The sequence below is a fragment of the Oryctolagus cuniculus genome, chromosome 12 (assembly GCF_964237555.1).
Source record: "Oryctolagus cuniculus chromosome 12, mOryCun1.1, whole genome shotgun sequence".
Taxonomy (NCBI): Eukaryota; Metazoa; Chordata; class Mammalia; order Lagomorpha; family Leporidae; genus Oryctolagus; species Oryctolagus cuniculus.
In genome coordinates this window covers 80,117,858-80,133,230 of record NC_091443.1, presented here as the reverse complement: position 1 = coordinate 80,133,230, position 15,373 = coordinate 80,117,858, and the positions used below count along the sequence as shown (strand labels likewise).

The 15,373-nt window shown below is 52.6% G+C and overlaps 2 long non-coding RNA genes across 2 annotated transcripts; one reads left to right on the top strand and one right to left on the bottom strand.

Moving 5' to 3' along the window:
• The first annotated feature begins 1,350 nt into the window (after positions 1-1,350).
• Positions 1,351-6,998, top strand: LOC138844693 (uncharacterized). The gene is made up of 2 exons (XR_011380919.1): positions 1,351-5,694; positions 6,851-6,998. It is a non-coding gene; the product is annotated as an uncharacterized lncRNA (long non-coding RNA).
• LOC138844694 (uncharacterized) lies at positions 5,602-11,251 on the bottom strand. Its single transcript, XR_011380920.1, has 2 exons — positions 11,212-11,251; positions 5,602-11,110 (listed from the first exon to the last, which is right to left on the bottom strand). It is a non-coding gene; the product is annotated as an uncharacterized lncRNA (long non-coding RNA).
• Between the last annotated feature and the right edge of the window lie 4,122 nt (positions 11,252-15,373).

Here is a 15,373-nt window from a genome sequence, read left to right as displayed (position 1 = left end):
GTTTGTTGTGAGAACGGTCACAGGCACATCGCGGGGAGGGACCTCGGTGCTCAGGACAGGGCGGGCCCCTCTGGGGAGCAGGCCTGATGGCTCCCTTCTCCTTGCCGGTACCTCACGGAGCAGGGCCTCGGGGTTCAGGTTATTTGTCTTTGGAAATGGGGAAGAGACATCACCTAGAGTTGTTTCTAAAATGGCCCTGGAAACTGTTCAGGGCAGAATCTATGTTTGTATGTGGGCTTCTGCCAGCCACAGATCCTATCTTCTGGGAAAACGCGAGGCCCTGGCTCCCAAGTGCAGAGAGGCACAGAGCAGGGCTGGGAGTTCCAGTCCAAGGCCGTTGTCAGGCAGGGGCCAGGGTCTGAAAGGCAGTCCGGGAGGGACAGTGGAGGCGACAAGAGCTGCAAAAGGCCTCTCGCGGGCAGCTGTCTCCCGTGGAGGAGCCCTGGTCTCGCTTCAGGTGACAGGGGCCCCAGCTGCACCCGCGACTACACTGGAAGGCTCCTCTGAGGTTAGGTGGAAACCAGAGTTCAGGGCATCAGATCCCGCTTCAGGTGCACTGAAGGCAGCTGTGGGCTGGCTGCCACCCGAGGCAGAGCGCCACAGGGAGCCCCAGCACGACCTGACTGGGCACCTCACCCCTTTCCAAGGTCTGGGAAGCCAGCGCCAGCCCTGGGTGCAGAGGTTTTGCCCTCAGGCGCAGGAGTGGGCCAAGTGCAGAAGGGAAGGTGGGGGCCTCAGTGGGACCCCCGTGAGCACCTGAGACCTCAGTGACACTGAGTTCACTCCTCTCCCAGCAGTGAGAGGGTCTGGAGGAGCCCCCTGGTTTCCTTCGGTGCGGTGCCCCAGCCAGCTCTCTCCTGGCACGCGGGGGCAGCACAGGTGCCTGCCCACAGGAGCAGCGCACCGTGCCTTTGGCCAATAGCTCCCACATCCACTAGATTAGGAGCTCCCAAGCCACAGGCCCCCAGGCCACGCAGGGAGGGAGCCACTTGGTCCCTCACCGTCCACAGTGTCCCTGTGTGGCCCCAACAACCCCTCCCTCCGCTCCCCCCACCCCCCAGCCACCGCCCAGTCCTCCTTCCCACCCATCCTTCGCTGTGAAGGCAGTGGGAGTGGGAGAGAGCTGCAAGCTATTTTCAAGATTTCAAAAAGCCCAAAGGAAATCATACATTTACCTCAAGGAGGTTCCCAGACTAAATAAAACATGAAGTTTATTTGCTTTGGGCTGGAGTCATATCAACTCAGTGTGGTAACCGTGGTTATCTGGACTGATCAGAAGCACTAATTGGCAGTTAGATGTCTTTGATGAATAAAACTCAAAGAAACAAATTATTATTCAATAAATGTAGCTTGTTGGGTAGATAAAAGCTTTCAAAACATGGGATCCCTTGGGGGAAAGAACTAAAAAGGATCTTTTGTGGTGAACGGGTGGGAGCCTCTGGCCTACACCAATGTCATATTTTCATTAAAGCACACACATTTTTCCATAGTCCTTGGATGCCAGATTTCTCGTTAGTGAATTTGACTTCACAGCATTCCTACAAATAATACATTGTTCATGCCAGTTTTTCGCCAAACACCGCTAATACGTGTTCCTTGCAAGTTCACAGGAAAGGGCCCAGGATCAAAAGCTGGGGGGAAATTGTGTCAGCAAAATTAAGCCATTGATTATGAGATTTTTTACAGGGTTCTTCATAAATAATATGATTAAGAATCTCCCCCAAGAGGGAGACAGAGTCTGTGGCGCCCCTTCCATTAACCATGAGACCCACTGTATAAGGCACTTCTCAAATAACCAGTGTTTCACAGAACACACTTTGGAACACGCAGGTGTATGATGGCAAAGGGGTCCCAAGATGGCAGTGACAGCCATTGGGACAGACAAAAGAAAAGAGGAGCAAGATGGACGGAGAAGTCCTAGACGGGCAGGAGAGGAGGCGGGCCCCACGGAGGACGGGGTTGTGCTCCAAATGTCAATGCTGCCTGCCCTTCCAGAAAGCCACACTTTGTTGTCTACCTGCCCCCCTACAGAACGGAGAGGAGCACAGGTGTGGAACACGTGTGGCTGGCTCCCAGGCCCTGTCATCCCAGGGACCTGGATTCCAAAGAAACAGCTCAAATGAAATGCAGGAAACCTGCACTGCACTTGATTTCCATCCCCACCATGTATGTCACCTCCTGTGTGTGTCACCTCCTTCACGACAGGGGTGTCAACAGCCTCCAGGCGTAAGGCACTCAATCAGCTCCACCAAGCATCCTACCCAACACCTCTTCAGACTCTCCCTTCTTTCCTTTGGGGTCACCCCAGCACCCACACAGTACTTGGTGGACAGCACACCACACACAGCTACCCCACAGTTTGCCAGTAGACAGATGGCGTGATTCTTCATGCACAGCTATGGGTGTGGCCACATGACACATCCACACTTACTCCACACAGTTCCAAAGGTGCAGGAACCTGGGGCAACACAGGGAAAGCCAATGGGAGGGGGGATGTAGGCGTGCTTCCTTTGAGGTCTTCTCCCGGTGGATGCCCAGACATGGTCCACTCCGCTTTCTGGAATCTTCGCAAAGAGAAATTGGAAGGGCTGGCAATGTGGCACAGCAGGTGAGGCCACTGCTTGTGACACCAGCATCCCATATTGGTGCCAGTTCATGTCCTGGCTGCTCAACTGCCAATGCAGCTCCCTGCTAATGGCCTGGGAAAAGCTATAGAAGACGGCCCAAGTATTCAGGCCCCTGCCACCCACGACGGAGACCTGATGGAGCTCCTGGCTTCCATCTGGCTCAGCCCTGGCCATTGCGGCCATCTGGGGAGTGAACCAGCAATTGGAAGGTCTCTCTTTTTCTCATCTCTCCTTCTCTCAGTAGCTGATCCAAATGAATAAATCTTTTAAAAAAGAGAGAACTTGGAGCATCTAATGAAGAGAGAGGAGATAGTGCCTTGCAGGCAAACTGAGTAGGGGGATGGAATGAGGAAAGAAGCAAGGAGGAAAAGGACATTAGTGCCTACTGTGTGCCAGCCCTGTCACCCATTGACTCCATCCTCGTGAATACTCAGCAAGGTAGGTGTATTATCTGCACTTCATGGATGAGAAAACCCAGGCTCAGCAGGGTTGGGGGTAACTGATTAGTGGTGGCCCTGGCTCCCTGTCCCACAGGCTGCCCCTGTGCCATACTGACTCTGCAAATTCAGGAGCCCTCATTTGGTCTAAGGAAAGTGGCTGTCTGCCCAAGAATTCTCTGAGACGATTCCAGAAGACACAGCTGAGCAACTCTCAGGAACAAGCCTCCTGGCCCCAGCGTCTGAGACACAGAATGAGGCAGCAGCAGAACCAGCAAGAAAGTGCAGGCTCACTCCCAAGGGTCTGGCCAGAGAACAGCTGGGTGGTGACGTGTGAACCAGCACAGGCTCAGCAAGGATGTGTGGAGCGAATTCCTAAATCTAAGATGGGAAATGACCGAGAAGCTTCCTCCGAGAGGATATGGGCTAGGGGAGGGGAGCAGAGTCCCAGCGCAGCAGTTAGGACACCATGGGGACACCCAGAGCCCGAATCAGAGTCTGGGTTTGAACCCCAGCTGCACTTCTCGTTTCGGCGTCCTGCTAACGTGCACCCTGGGAGACAGAAGACAATTCAAGACTCGGATCCTGCCACCCTCCTGGGAGACCCGGACTGTGGCCAGCTCCTGGTTTCTACCTGGCCTAGCTTCAGCTGTTGTATGTATTTGGGGAGTGAACCAGCCGATGGACCTCTATGTGTCTCTCTGCTTCTGTCTCTTTGCCTTTCAAATAAAAATGAATTTTAAAAAGAGCAAAAAGAATCTAAGAATGATTTCCACTAGTGCTTCCTATTTGTGTAGAACTTTTGTTATTTTTTTAAGATATATTTTATTTACTCGAGAAGCAGAATTACAGAGAGGGAGAGACAGAGAGGTCTTCCATCTGCTGGTTCACTCCCCAACCGACCGCAGAGGCTGGAGCGGCGCCCATGTGAGATGCCGGCACCGCAGGTGGAGACAACCTATCACGCCACAGCGCGGGCCCCTTGTGTAAGCTTTTAAGTTTGTGTGGCACTGTTATGCCTGCACTCTCATCTTACTCACATTCACAGTCCTGCGAGGTGAGGGGTAGGTAAGGGGTTCATGCTTCCACCTGACAGACAAGAAAGCTGAGGCTCAGGAGAGCAGGCAGAGGGCAGCACTGGGCCTGACACTGGCTGATGGACAGAGTTCCTTACTTCTTCATACTCGGCAAGCGGCGCGATCTGTGCTCTGGAGACACCTCTAGGACCAGCTGTTCACCCCAGTAATGCCTGGCAGAATAGAACTCCGTCTCCCGCACCAGTCACAGTGTCTCCTCCAACTGCCATCTAGTTTCCGGACTGATCGTAAGTCACCATCCACAGATTTCAAAGGCTTTACACACCAGACAGGCACCGTGTCAGGGGAAAACTTTCCAGTACGCCAAGAGACACCAAAGTCACACTGACCAGATTTCGGTGACTTCATATGAGAGCTATCTTCTGCCCAGGCAGTTTCCAGAATTTACCCAGAGGTCATTTGGAACCACAAGCAAATGACTATTTAGTAAATTGACCCTGGCATTGACAGTAAATTTAACACCAGCACATCTTCCCAGTGACCTCATTTGTTGAGTCAAACTTAATTCTATCACATTCCCTCGGAGCGCAAAGCTCCAAGGCCCTGGGTGGCGAGGCTCCCAGGCACTCCCAGCCCGGGTGCTGCCCTCAGCGGCCTCGGGTGATGGGAAAATCTCTTGTCAGTCCGCACAGGCACCTTCACCGCAGTCAGCGATCCATGGTTAACTTGGGGGGTATGCTGTCGTCAAATGCTGGTAGGGCTGAGTAAAGCAGAAATTAATCTGAGGGGGAAAAATTCAGAAATCTCCGGCAGAGACAGGGAGCCCACTCAGGGCCGCTGAGATGGAGGGCTCCGTGACTTCTGTTACTGACCGCACCAGGACTGGCAATGGGCTGGTCACAAAGCTCGTTACTGCCTTACTTCGGCGACAGGGCCAACAGGCACTTCTAAGACAGAAGACAGAGAGTGCGGGAGTCACTGGTAAAGATAAGGAGGAAAGAACCAAGGAGATAAGTTAAAATAAATAAGCACTTTGGGGCTCACTTCAGCTAAACAACTCTTTTTAATTAAGAAAGAAATTTAAAGCATGAGAGGAGAAAAGGGGCTTAAAGACAATTTCTGGCACTGTGAGGTATTTCAGGAAAGAATTAGGGCAACCAAGGATTATTATTTTCTTAAGCTTTTGATTGAAATCTCAGACTTTCATTCCTGCTGCAGTTAGAAAACCAAGAGGCCAGGGCTCAATGGGAAGGAAAGGCCAAAACAACCCCGGGGCTACTGCAACTGCCGGGGGAGCACTGGAGGAAGCTCCCACCCGGTCCCTTGACGAACCCCAGTTTCCCTGAGGGAGTCCACAGCTCGGCCCCAGGGCACAGCACCCAGTCCTTCTCGTGTGTTCTCTGCGGCTGCTCTCATTCCAGCCTTCACGATGGCAGCGCTCCATCGCACACCGGCCAGGGATGGCTGGCTGGTAGCCACGCGTGACTCACCTCTCCAGCAGGAGCACAGCCTGCCCAGGGCAGAGCCCACCGCTTCTCCTCTACAAACATGCACACACACAAGGCTGCTGCTTTCGGCTTGTGTACCATACAGGTAATGTAACTCCCTGACAGGTAAGAAAGAGTGCATTAACGTCTCAAACCTTTTTTTTTTTTTTTTTTTTGACATTCCGGTTTTATTTTATCATTGGAAAAAAATCTCTGGGCTGTGTAGCAGGGCTCGTTGGAGTCCCCACGATGGAGTGTTATAGACACATTACAAAAAATAAGGAAGTCCAGTGGCGTTGTGGTACAATGGATTACTCTGCCTCTTGGGACACCCACACCCCACATCAGAGTGCTACTCTGAGTGCTGGCTACTCTGCTGCTGACCCAGCTTCCTGCTAATGCACCAGTGAACTCGGACTATGGGTGCCGTATGATATCACTGTGTGCTTATTAATAAATTCCCAATATTAATAAGCCCGTGTGGGTTCCTACTATTTAGAGAAGAATTCTGAATACCGGCATAAATGAACAAGGCAGCTTGATATGTTTGAAGCTTTTATTCAGTGAGAAAGATGCACAGGAGAGTGAGGGCCCTTATCTAAAAGGAGAGGGAAATCTGGATTCATACCAAGCACCAGGAGCCAGCCACGTGGAGGAGCACCCAAGCCAGGAAGCATGGGGCAGGTGGCCCAAAGGCCATGTGCCCTGGAGGTGCAGGGCCACGGCCCACAATGGCAAGAAGCCAAAGAGGAAAAAAAGGGCTGGGCACATCATGTCACTGGCTTTTAATCCACCCTCAGGAGAGTGGTTAATTAACCTGATTGGCCGGGGGCACACAGGTGTGGTCAGGTAGGGGCATGAGGTCACACAGGGGCGTGGTGAAGGCGTGGTCTTCAGCTCACAAACCTAATCAATTTTATTCTATTTGCCTGCTTCCAACACCAGGGAGTCAGCAATGATGGTTCAAGCACCTGAGTCTCTGCTACCCATGTAGGAGACTTGTACTGAGTGCCCCATTCCGGCTTCAGCCTGGCCCAGCCTGAGCTGTTGCGGGCATTTGGGTACTGAACCAGTGAATGGGACATTTCTGTCTCTCTTTCTCCCTCTCCCTGCCCCTACCACTCTGCCTTTCAAATATATAAATAAAAATATTTTTAAAAAAATAAAATGATGAGGGGCTGGTGCTGTGATGTGGTGGGTTAAGCCTCCGCCTGTGGCACTGGCACCAGGTTCGTGTCCTGGTTGCTCCTTTTCCATTCCAGCTCTCTGCTATGGCCTGGGAAAGCAGTGGAAGATGGCCGTTGCTGCCATTTGGGGAGTGGACCAGCAGATGGAAGATCTCGCCTGCTTTCTCTGTATCCCTGCCTTTCAAATAAATAAATGAATCTTTAAAATAAAAAATCTAAATCTATGCACCCAGAAGTAGTTCCACAATGTATTGTTCAGTGAGCAAAACAAGTGGCAGAGAACTATATAGAGTATGACTCAATTTCTGCAAACAGCAACAAAAAGGAATGATACCTTTATGTGTAATATGCTTATTTATTTAAGTGGTTATTTATTTTCATCTACTTCAAAGGTGGGGGTGGGAGAGAGACAGACAGAGATAAGATCTTCCTTCCATAGGTTCACTCCCCAAATAAAGCAATAGGACAAAGCTGAAGCCAGGAGCCAGGAACTCCACCATCTGGGTCTCCCACATGGGTAACAGGGACCAAATTACTTGAGTCATCACCTGCCTCCTGGATGCACTAGCAGGAAGCTGGGTTAGAAGAGGAGTAGCCAGGGGCCAGCGTTGTGGTGTAGCAGGTCAAACCTCCGCCTGCGACACTGGCACCCATATGGGTACTGCTTTGAGTCCCAGCTGCTCCACTTCCGATCCAGCTCTCTGCTTATGTCCTGGGAAAGCAGTGGAAGATGGCCCAAGTGCTTGAGTCCCTACACCCACGTGGGAGACCTGGAAGAAGCTCCTGGCTTCAGCCCAGCTGTTGTGGCCATTTGAGAAGTAAGCCAACAGATGGAAGATCTCTCTGTCTCTCCTCCTCTCTAACTCTGCCTTTTAAATAAATTTTAAAAATATCTTTCAAAATAAAAAAAGAATACTAGCTGGGACTCAAACAGGTAATGAATACAGGATGCAGGTGTCCCAAGTGGCAGCTTAAACCGCTATGCCACAACACCTACCCCTTAGTAAGTTTAAATGAACACAGAGGAAAAACACAGTGGTCTCCACTAGCTGTCAGGGAAAGGGACTGAAGGAGTTTAAGAAACAATGTTTTGAAGCCAGTGTTTCTAAACAAGCTCAAAGACCTATAAATTAGTGTAGCCATTGCAGGCTCTCACCAAAGGAAGATTAAAACGCACGCAAAACGCACGCACCCTCAAAGGTCACCCTGGAAGCTTTAAAGTAACCGTGATACAAACACATTGAGAGCCCCTCCTCCCTCTACACAGGTCAGAGGGACGCCGGGGCAGGAACTCTGAGAACGAGGGGTAGCCCCTATTTTCAGGGGGCTCGCTAAAGGGACAGGTGCTAGTAGCCCCTGCTCCTCCCTACTTTGTCCTTCCTCCACGCCATCCTCACCTCTTGCCTCGGGTTTCTTTCCCCCTCCCTCCCCATCTTCCTGTGCCGCCTCCTCCTCCACTTTGGGCTGTGGTGTGGTCTGTTCTTCACGCAGGCCGTGTCATCCAGAGACCTCAATGAGGAGCGCTGTCTTTCTACCTTCCCAGGATCTGGTGAGATGTGACTTTTCTCCAAAGTCCCAACATCTGTCACCCCCAAAACCAGGCCTGGAATCCAACTCCCCAGACTTGAAGTAGAACCTTTCTCTCCTGCATCAGGAGGCTGGAGACCACCGCTGATTGCTGAGGGTCGGGCATGAGCTCCACCCGACCCCCCAAGCCTGTCTGCCTCATGAAAGCAAGCCGCCTCCGGGAGCCCAGCCCTACAGCTCCGCATCCCTCATTCTCTTGTTCCAGCGCTCACTGTGGCCTGGGGAGCACTTAGTGCTGGTACTCAGCGCTTTGGGGGGTGGCTCCCTCCAAACAAACTGACCGGTCCTCTGGCCACATGGTGCGCTGCCTGGGGACACGCGTTGTCCCTGAGTAAGGGCAGCTTGCTGTGAGAATTCAGAGGGGCTGCAGGCTCCCAGGGGGACACTCTTTTCAAGTGAAATGAAGGAGCACGTCAATCAGATGTCAGTGTGACTTTAGCTCTTGGTTATTCTTTCTCCTCCTTGCTCCTCCCAGCCAACCTCCTCTGCCCTTTATCAGAAAAATGTTTGTTCACCAAAGTTCTCCTCCTGGCTTCTCCTCTTGCCTCTAGGTGCTTAGAAGGCCTGGCTTCGGGACCTAACTCTGCCACTTGCTTACAATGGGGCCCTAGAAGAGTCCCTACCCCCTACGCACCTCAGTTTCCAATCTGCACCAATAACCCTAGGATTCCAGGAAAGCCAATGCAGGCAAAGTCCTCCGTCTGGCCAGTCACAAGGCAGATGAATACGCAATTGTTAGGTGACATACTCAGGCTAGTAACCCTGGCCAGCCAGCTAGGCCCAGAAGCGACCATGAAGAGCCTTGTGGCAACTCTAATTCCAGCCCCTCCAAACCACCACCGCCAGGTGAATCTTGCCGGGTGTTTCTAACATCATTTTTAAATCTGTCCTTGGAGGCTGCAAAAAGGCAGACGTCAGGGAACACTGCTACGTGAGGTGGCTGTGAGGGAGCCACCAGGGGCCTCCATCCAGCACAGAGATCAAAGAGGAAAAACACACAAACCAAAGCCAGTCACCGCTCCTCTTTTAAACCCTATTACATCACCGCGTCCCCAAGGATGGCCTCTGTGCCTCCTTAAAGACCTTGTGAATCATTATTTATTTATTTTTCTGGAAACTGTTGCTCTACAAATGAAGGGATCCCCATAGCAACCACCGTAAGTCCTTGGGGCCGCAATAAGGAAGGGCATGAGAGCCCCGCGCCCCTCCCTGGGATCTGAGGCCTCTTGTTTACATAAATCTGCAAGACCGAGAAATCGGCCTAATCTGCACATTTCAGCCGAGGTGGAAACCAGAAGGAAACACTAAGCAGGCGCTGCGCTGGAGCCCAGCCCGCGCCGCCTCTGAAGCACCGCGTGGGACGCGCAGGGCGGGCGGGGCGCTGCGGGGGCCACCTGGGCCTTGGCGGGGGTCCAGGCCCTCCCCGAGCGAGCGGCCATGCGGGAGGGGGCGCCCTCCCCTTTCAGCTTCCTAACCCGCACCCCACCCCACCCCGTGTAAGACAGCACCCCTTCCCTCCTTCACAGACTGGGGACAAGACTGGAAAACCCCTGGGGTGGGCGTGGGCCTCCACCACTCACTTCTCAAGCAGTTCACCCGGCCACGCACCTTCCTTCCGGTAACGGAGACAGGCCTCGCCACGCGGAGGAAGGGCGCATGCGTGCGTGGTGCAGGCGCGCATGCGTGCTCGTGTGCGTCTGCGCTCCCACCACAGTGGGACTGTCCTGGGTCGTTGTTATCACCGCGCCCCCGGCTCTTGCTGCTGTCTCTGCCCCATGTACTGGCGTGAATTTAGACCACTGTCTGCTTCTAGCGCAGGGACATCTACGGGCCACGTGGCCCAGCTGGGCTCCGCCTCCGGACTTCGCCAGGCCCACCCGGAACCCTCACCAAGTAGAGCCGCAAGGGGCTAAAGGATCCCCACTGGGAGGCCGTGGGCGCTTCCCACAGCCTGGGGCGCCCTCCTCCCCGGATGTCCACAGCACTCCCGCCTCAGTGTCCCGTTCAGGCCCTACTCATCACAGCCCGGGACTCCAAGGCTGCTTCGCTCCTCACCCAGGGCCCAGCCGCACGCGCTTTGCTTTACAGCTTCTTACGAGGAGCCCCATAGAAGGAATGAGGGGATTCCGAGCTCTTCTGGACGTGGGTCTGCAGGTCACAGACTCCCAGCCTCCTCCAGGGTTCCCTCTCTTAGGGCACGCGTGGGCTGCCCCTGCCACCTCAGCCAGTGCCCGCTGTTCTCTTTCCTAGGGGCCAGCCCCTCACCCGCCGCCAGCTGTTGCACCTGGGGGCTGGGTTTGCACACTCCTAAGGACTCTGGGAGCAAGGCAGGAAGAGTACAGCCGCCCCTAGGGGAGGAATATGAAACCACGGGCCGCCTTTCCTTCCTTCCTGCTGGACCACCCAGAGCTCCGCGTTCCAGGCCGTTTGCTTTGTGGACTGGCCCATCATCCACACCCAGATATGCCTGGCTAGCAGGTGGACGGTTTCTTTCCAGTTCCCTAAATGCTGACCACCTGTGCCTGGTCTTCAGCGTTTGTTCCTCCCGGCATGCAGGGCTCCCTGCGCAGCATCCTAAAGAAAATGAGAGCCCCTCACTCCCTAGCCACATTTTAAGGGGGAAAAAATGTACAAAGGCCTTCACAGATGCCTTCATCTTCAAGCTCCCGGATCACTGCGCTTCGTGCTGGTCATTCTTCAGTGTCTCTCATCACCTTGGCACCATCTGTGATGAGCCCGGTGTTTCTGCTGAGAAAAAGACAAGCAACACAAGGAGGGGTTAGGATTTCCACATCGAATTGTGGGGGGACACAAACCTTCAGACCACGGCAGCCTGCAAGGCCCTTTACCGTACTGATGAGGATCCCTTGGGTAAGGTTTGACTCTAGGTGATGGAATATTTGTTCTTACATACCACCTATGTTTCCATAGAAACAGCTCTTCCCTCAGGCTAAGCACAGGTGTTTATCCCTGGGGGGCTTGCTTCCCCACTACTCTCAAAGCTCTTTGAAGACTTTCTTACCCCTACTTCTTAGGCCTTAGAAATCTAGTCATGGGGCCTAGCGCTGTGGCATATTTTAAGCCTTCGCCTATGGCGCCGGCATTACACATGGGTGCTGGTTTGGGTCCTGGCTGCTCCACTTCCAATCCAGTTCCCTGCTATGGCCTTGGAAAGCAATGGAAGATAGCCCAAGTCCTTGGTTCCCGTACCCACGTGGGAGACCCAGAAGAAGCTCCAGGCTTCTGGCTTCGGATTGGCCCAGCTCTGGCCACTGCAGCCATTTGGGGAGTGAACCAGCAGATGGAAGACCTTTCTGTCTCTGTTACTCCCTCTCTCTCTAACTTTGCTTTTTGAATAAAATAAATAAATCTTAAAAAAAAAAAAAAGAAGAAGAAGAAGGAAAGAATCTCAGTCGGGGGCAGGTGCTGTGGTGCAGCAGGTAAAGCTGCTGCCTGCAACACTGGCATCCCATTTGGGTGCTGGTTCAAGTCCTGGCTGTTCCACTTCCTGTCCAGCTCCCTGCTAATGGCCTAGGAAAAGCAGCAGCAGATACTTGAACTTGGCCCTGCTACCTTTGTGGGAGACCTGGAAGAAGCTCCTGGCTCCTGGCTCCTGGCTTCAGCCTTGGCTGTTGCAGTCATCTGTGGAGTGAACCACTAGCTGGAAGATCTCTGTCTCTCCCCCTCTCTCTATAACTCTGACTTTTAAACAAATAAATAAAACATAAAAAAAAAAAAACCTTCCATCATGATGGAGTAGGTGTTCACAGTAGGGGTTAAGACACCTGCACCCATGTCAGTGAACTAAAGGGTTTGATTCCCTTCTGTAGCTCCTGTCTCCAACCACCTGCTACTGCCTGCCAATGCAGGTCCTGAGAGGCAGTAGCGATAGCTCAAGTAGTTGCATTCCTGACACTCATGTGAGAGACCTGGATTTTGCTCCTGGCTCCTGACTATGGCCCCAACCAGCCCCAATCATTGTGGGCATTTGCAGAGTGAACCAGCAGATAGGAAAATATTTCTCTCTCTCTCTTCCTCTGCCCCCTAATTGTCGCTCCCCCTCTTCATGGAGGAACGACACTAAACCCTGCCTAGGCTTCATATCCGAGTCACGGCACCATTATGTCGCTCCCCCTCTTCGTGGAGGAACGACACAGGACCCTGCGCTGTTCTTTTGTCTGCTCGGCCCTCCCCGGGTTTGCTGCTGGTTCTTCCCGGGTTGGCTACCATCCCTTCCACCTCCGTGGAAGGGCGGTTCCCCCTGGCCACTTTCCCCACTTCCGCGGGGGAGCGGCACTCCGCCGGCCGGCTCTCTCGGGGGCTGCACAGGTGTTCCTTCAGATGTTCCTGGTGCATGTTGTCTCTCTCCTCCTTTGTAGTCCTCTTCCGCCAATCCCAACTCGGCTGCCCACACGCTGAGTACGCTGCTCTCCTCCAATCAGGAGCAGGTCCTACAGTTTATTGGTTGAACTGGAGGCAGCTGTGTAGAAGCTGGTTCTCCCTTCTCAGCACCATATTGTGGGAGAGCAGATGCATAGAATAAGTCTTAATTCCAGTAACTTAGTCTAGTCCGAGTTGCTCCCAGTTGCTCCCCACACCTAATCTCAAATAACTTTTTTTAAAAAATTGAAAAGGAAAAGAAAACATAAGAATTCAGTGGCACGGAGGAAGTATGCAATACCATGGAAGTATGGGAGTGGCCAGAGCGTACCTAATACAGCCCATCCTAGAGGCATCCAGCAGAGCAATCCCGACCTGGCCCCTTCCCATCCTCTGTGGGCCCAGTCTTGCATTTCCTCATCTGTAAAGCAGGACTAACAATGCCCACCTCACGGGACTGCTGTGAGAACCACAAACCACGTACATAAAACCAGAAAACAAATGACAGGATCCCTATCATGAAAGGTTTTCTAAAGAAGCTCCTGCATATGGAGTCAAAATTTCCAAGAAAGAGGTTCTTCTGTCATCAGACATTTGGGGGACACCTCTGTGCTGGGCTCAGGGGCATTTAAGAATACTTGAGAACAAGGGCAAGTGGCCAAAAGCAGGGCAGTTGGTGAGTAGAAATGAGAGGCAGGGCCAGCGCCGCGGCTCACTAGGCTAATCCTCCGCCTAGCAGCGCCGGCACACCAGGTTCTAGTCCCGGTTGGGGCGCCGGATTCTGTCCTGGTTGCCCCTCTTCCAGGCCAGCTCTCTGCTGTGGCCAGGGAGTGCAGTGGAGGATGGCCCAGGCGCTTGGGCCCTGCACCCCATGGGAGACCAGGAAAAGCACCTGGCTCCTGGCTCCTGCCATCGGATCAGCGCGGTGCGCCGGCCGCAGCGCGCCAGCCGCGGCGGCCATTGGAGGGTGAACCAACGGCAAAGGAAGACCTTTCTCTCTGTCTCTCTCTCTCACTGTCCACTCTGCCTGTCAAAAAATAAAATTAAAAAAAAAAAAAAAGAAATGAGAGGCAATGAGCTGCAGAGACAGAGGCCAGGGGGCTGGGGATGCGGCTGCTCAGCCAGAATTTGCCCCAACCGAGCACTAGGGAGTCACCCGTGAGCACACTGCTCTCGGGTGGGGACAGAACAGAGGCAGACGGGCCCTGCAGGGATTCCCGATGGACTGAGCCCAAGAGGAAGGGTTCAGCCAGTGGGTCCCATGTCTGCCAGAACAGTGGTTTTGACTTCAAGCCGAGGATGGCGGCTGTTAAGCTTGGAAGGAAGACCCACCATTCAGGGATCCAGGGAGGTGAAAAGGGGAGCTAAGCCACAGGCCAGGGCTGGCAAGAAGCCCCGCACCCAGGCTGGGCCTAGACGCTGACTTCCCTGGAACACAGGTCACTCATTGCAGGCAGCTCCCCCAGAAATGATTTGGTGTGCTCCAAATGACACGAAGTTGGGCTGTGGCCTTGCTGGCAGCACATGACGGCAGGAAGAGCCGCTGCAGGCCCAGGAAGGCTGGTGGATGTGGGACTTTTCAGTTCAGCAGGAGCTAAATGGATGATACTATGACTTCCTCGGGTGAGAACTTCCACACTTGTTCTAAGCTCCTAAAACAAAAACCAAAAAACAATGTTTTAGAGAAGTTTTCGATTCATAGCAAAGTTGAATGGAAGACTGAGATTTCCCATATACCCCCTGCACCTGTGCATACACAGCCTCCTCCTCAGAGTCCTATACTTGTTGCGACTGATGTGCCTACATGGACATGTCATGATCACCCAGAGGCCACGATCACCTAGTTTATATTAAGGTTCCTCGAGGTGTTGTGTATCCTGTAGGTTTGGACACATGTATACACTCTTATAATACGTGCCATATAGAGGATTTTCAAAATATACAAAGAACTCTTAAAACTCAACAATAAGAAGATAAACAACTCAATTAAAAATAGGCCAAAGAGGCTTCACCAAAGAAGATATGCAAATGGGACATAAGCATATGCAAAGATTCCTCAAATTGTGTGTCATCAGAGAAATGCAAACTAAAATAACAATACCAATTGACCCTTTTAGGATGGCCAGATGCTGGGACACTGATACGTACCAAATGCCAGCGCGGATGTGCACCATGATCTCTCATTCACTGCTGGTGGGAATGCAAAATTATACAGCCAAGAGGGACAACAGCTTGGCAGTTTTCTTACAAGACTAAACACACTTGTACTCTCACCACACACTGCTCTCGTGCTCTTTGGGATTTACTCAAATGAGTCAAACACTCATATTCACACAAAACCCACACACAGATATTTATGGCAGCCTTGTTCATAATTGTCAAAGCTTGGAAGCAACCAGATGTCCTTCAGTGGATGAGCAGATAAACAAATTGTACAGACAGTGGAGTAGTATTGAGCATCAAAGGAAAATGAGCTGGGGCCAGCACTGTGGTATAGTAGGTTAAGCCTCTGCCTGCAGGACTGGCATCCCATATGAGCACTGGTTTGTGTCCCAGCTGCTCCTCTTCTGATCCAGCTCTCTGCTATGACCTGGGAAAGCAGTGAAGATGGCCCAAGTGCTTGGGCTCCTG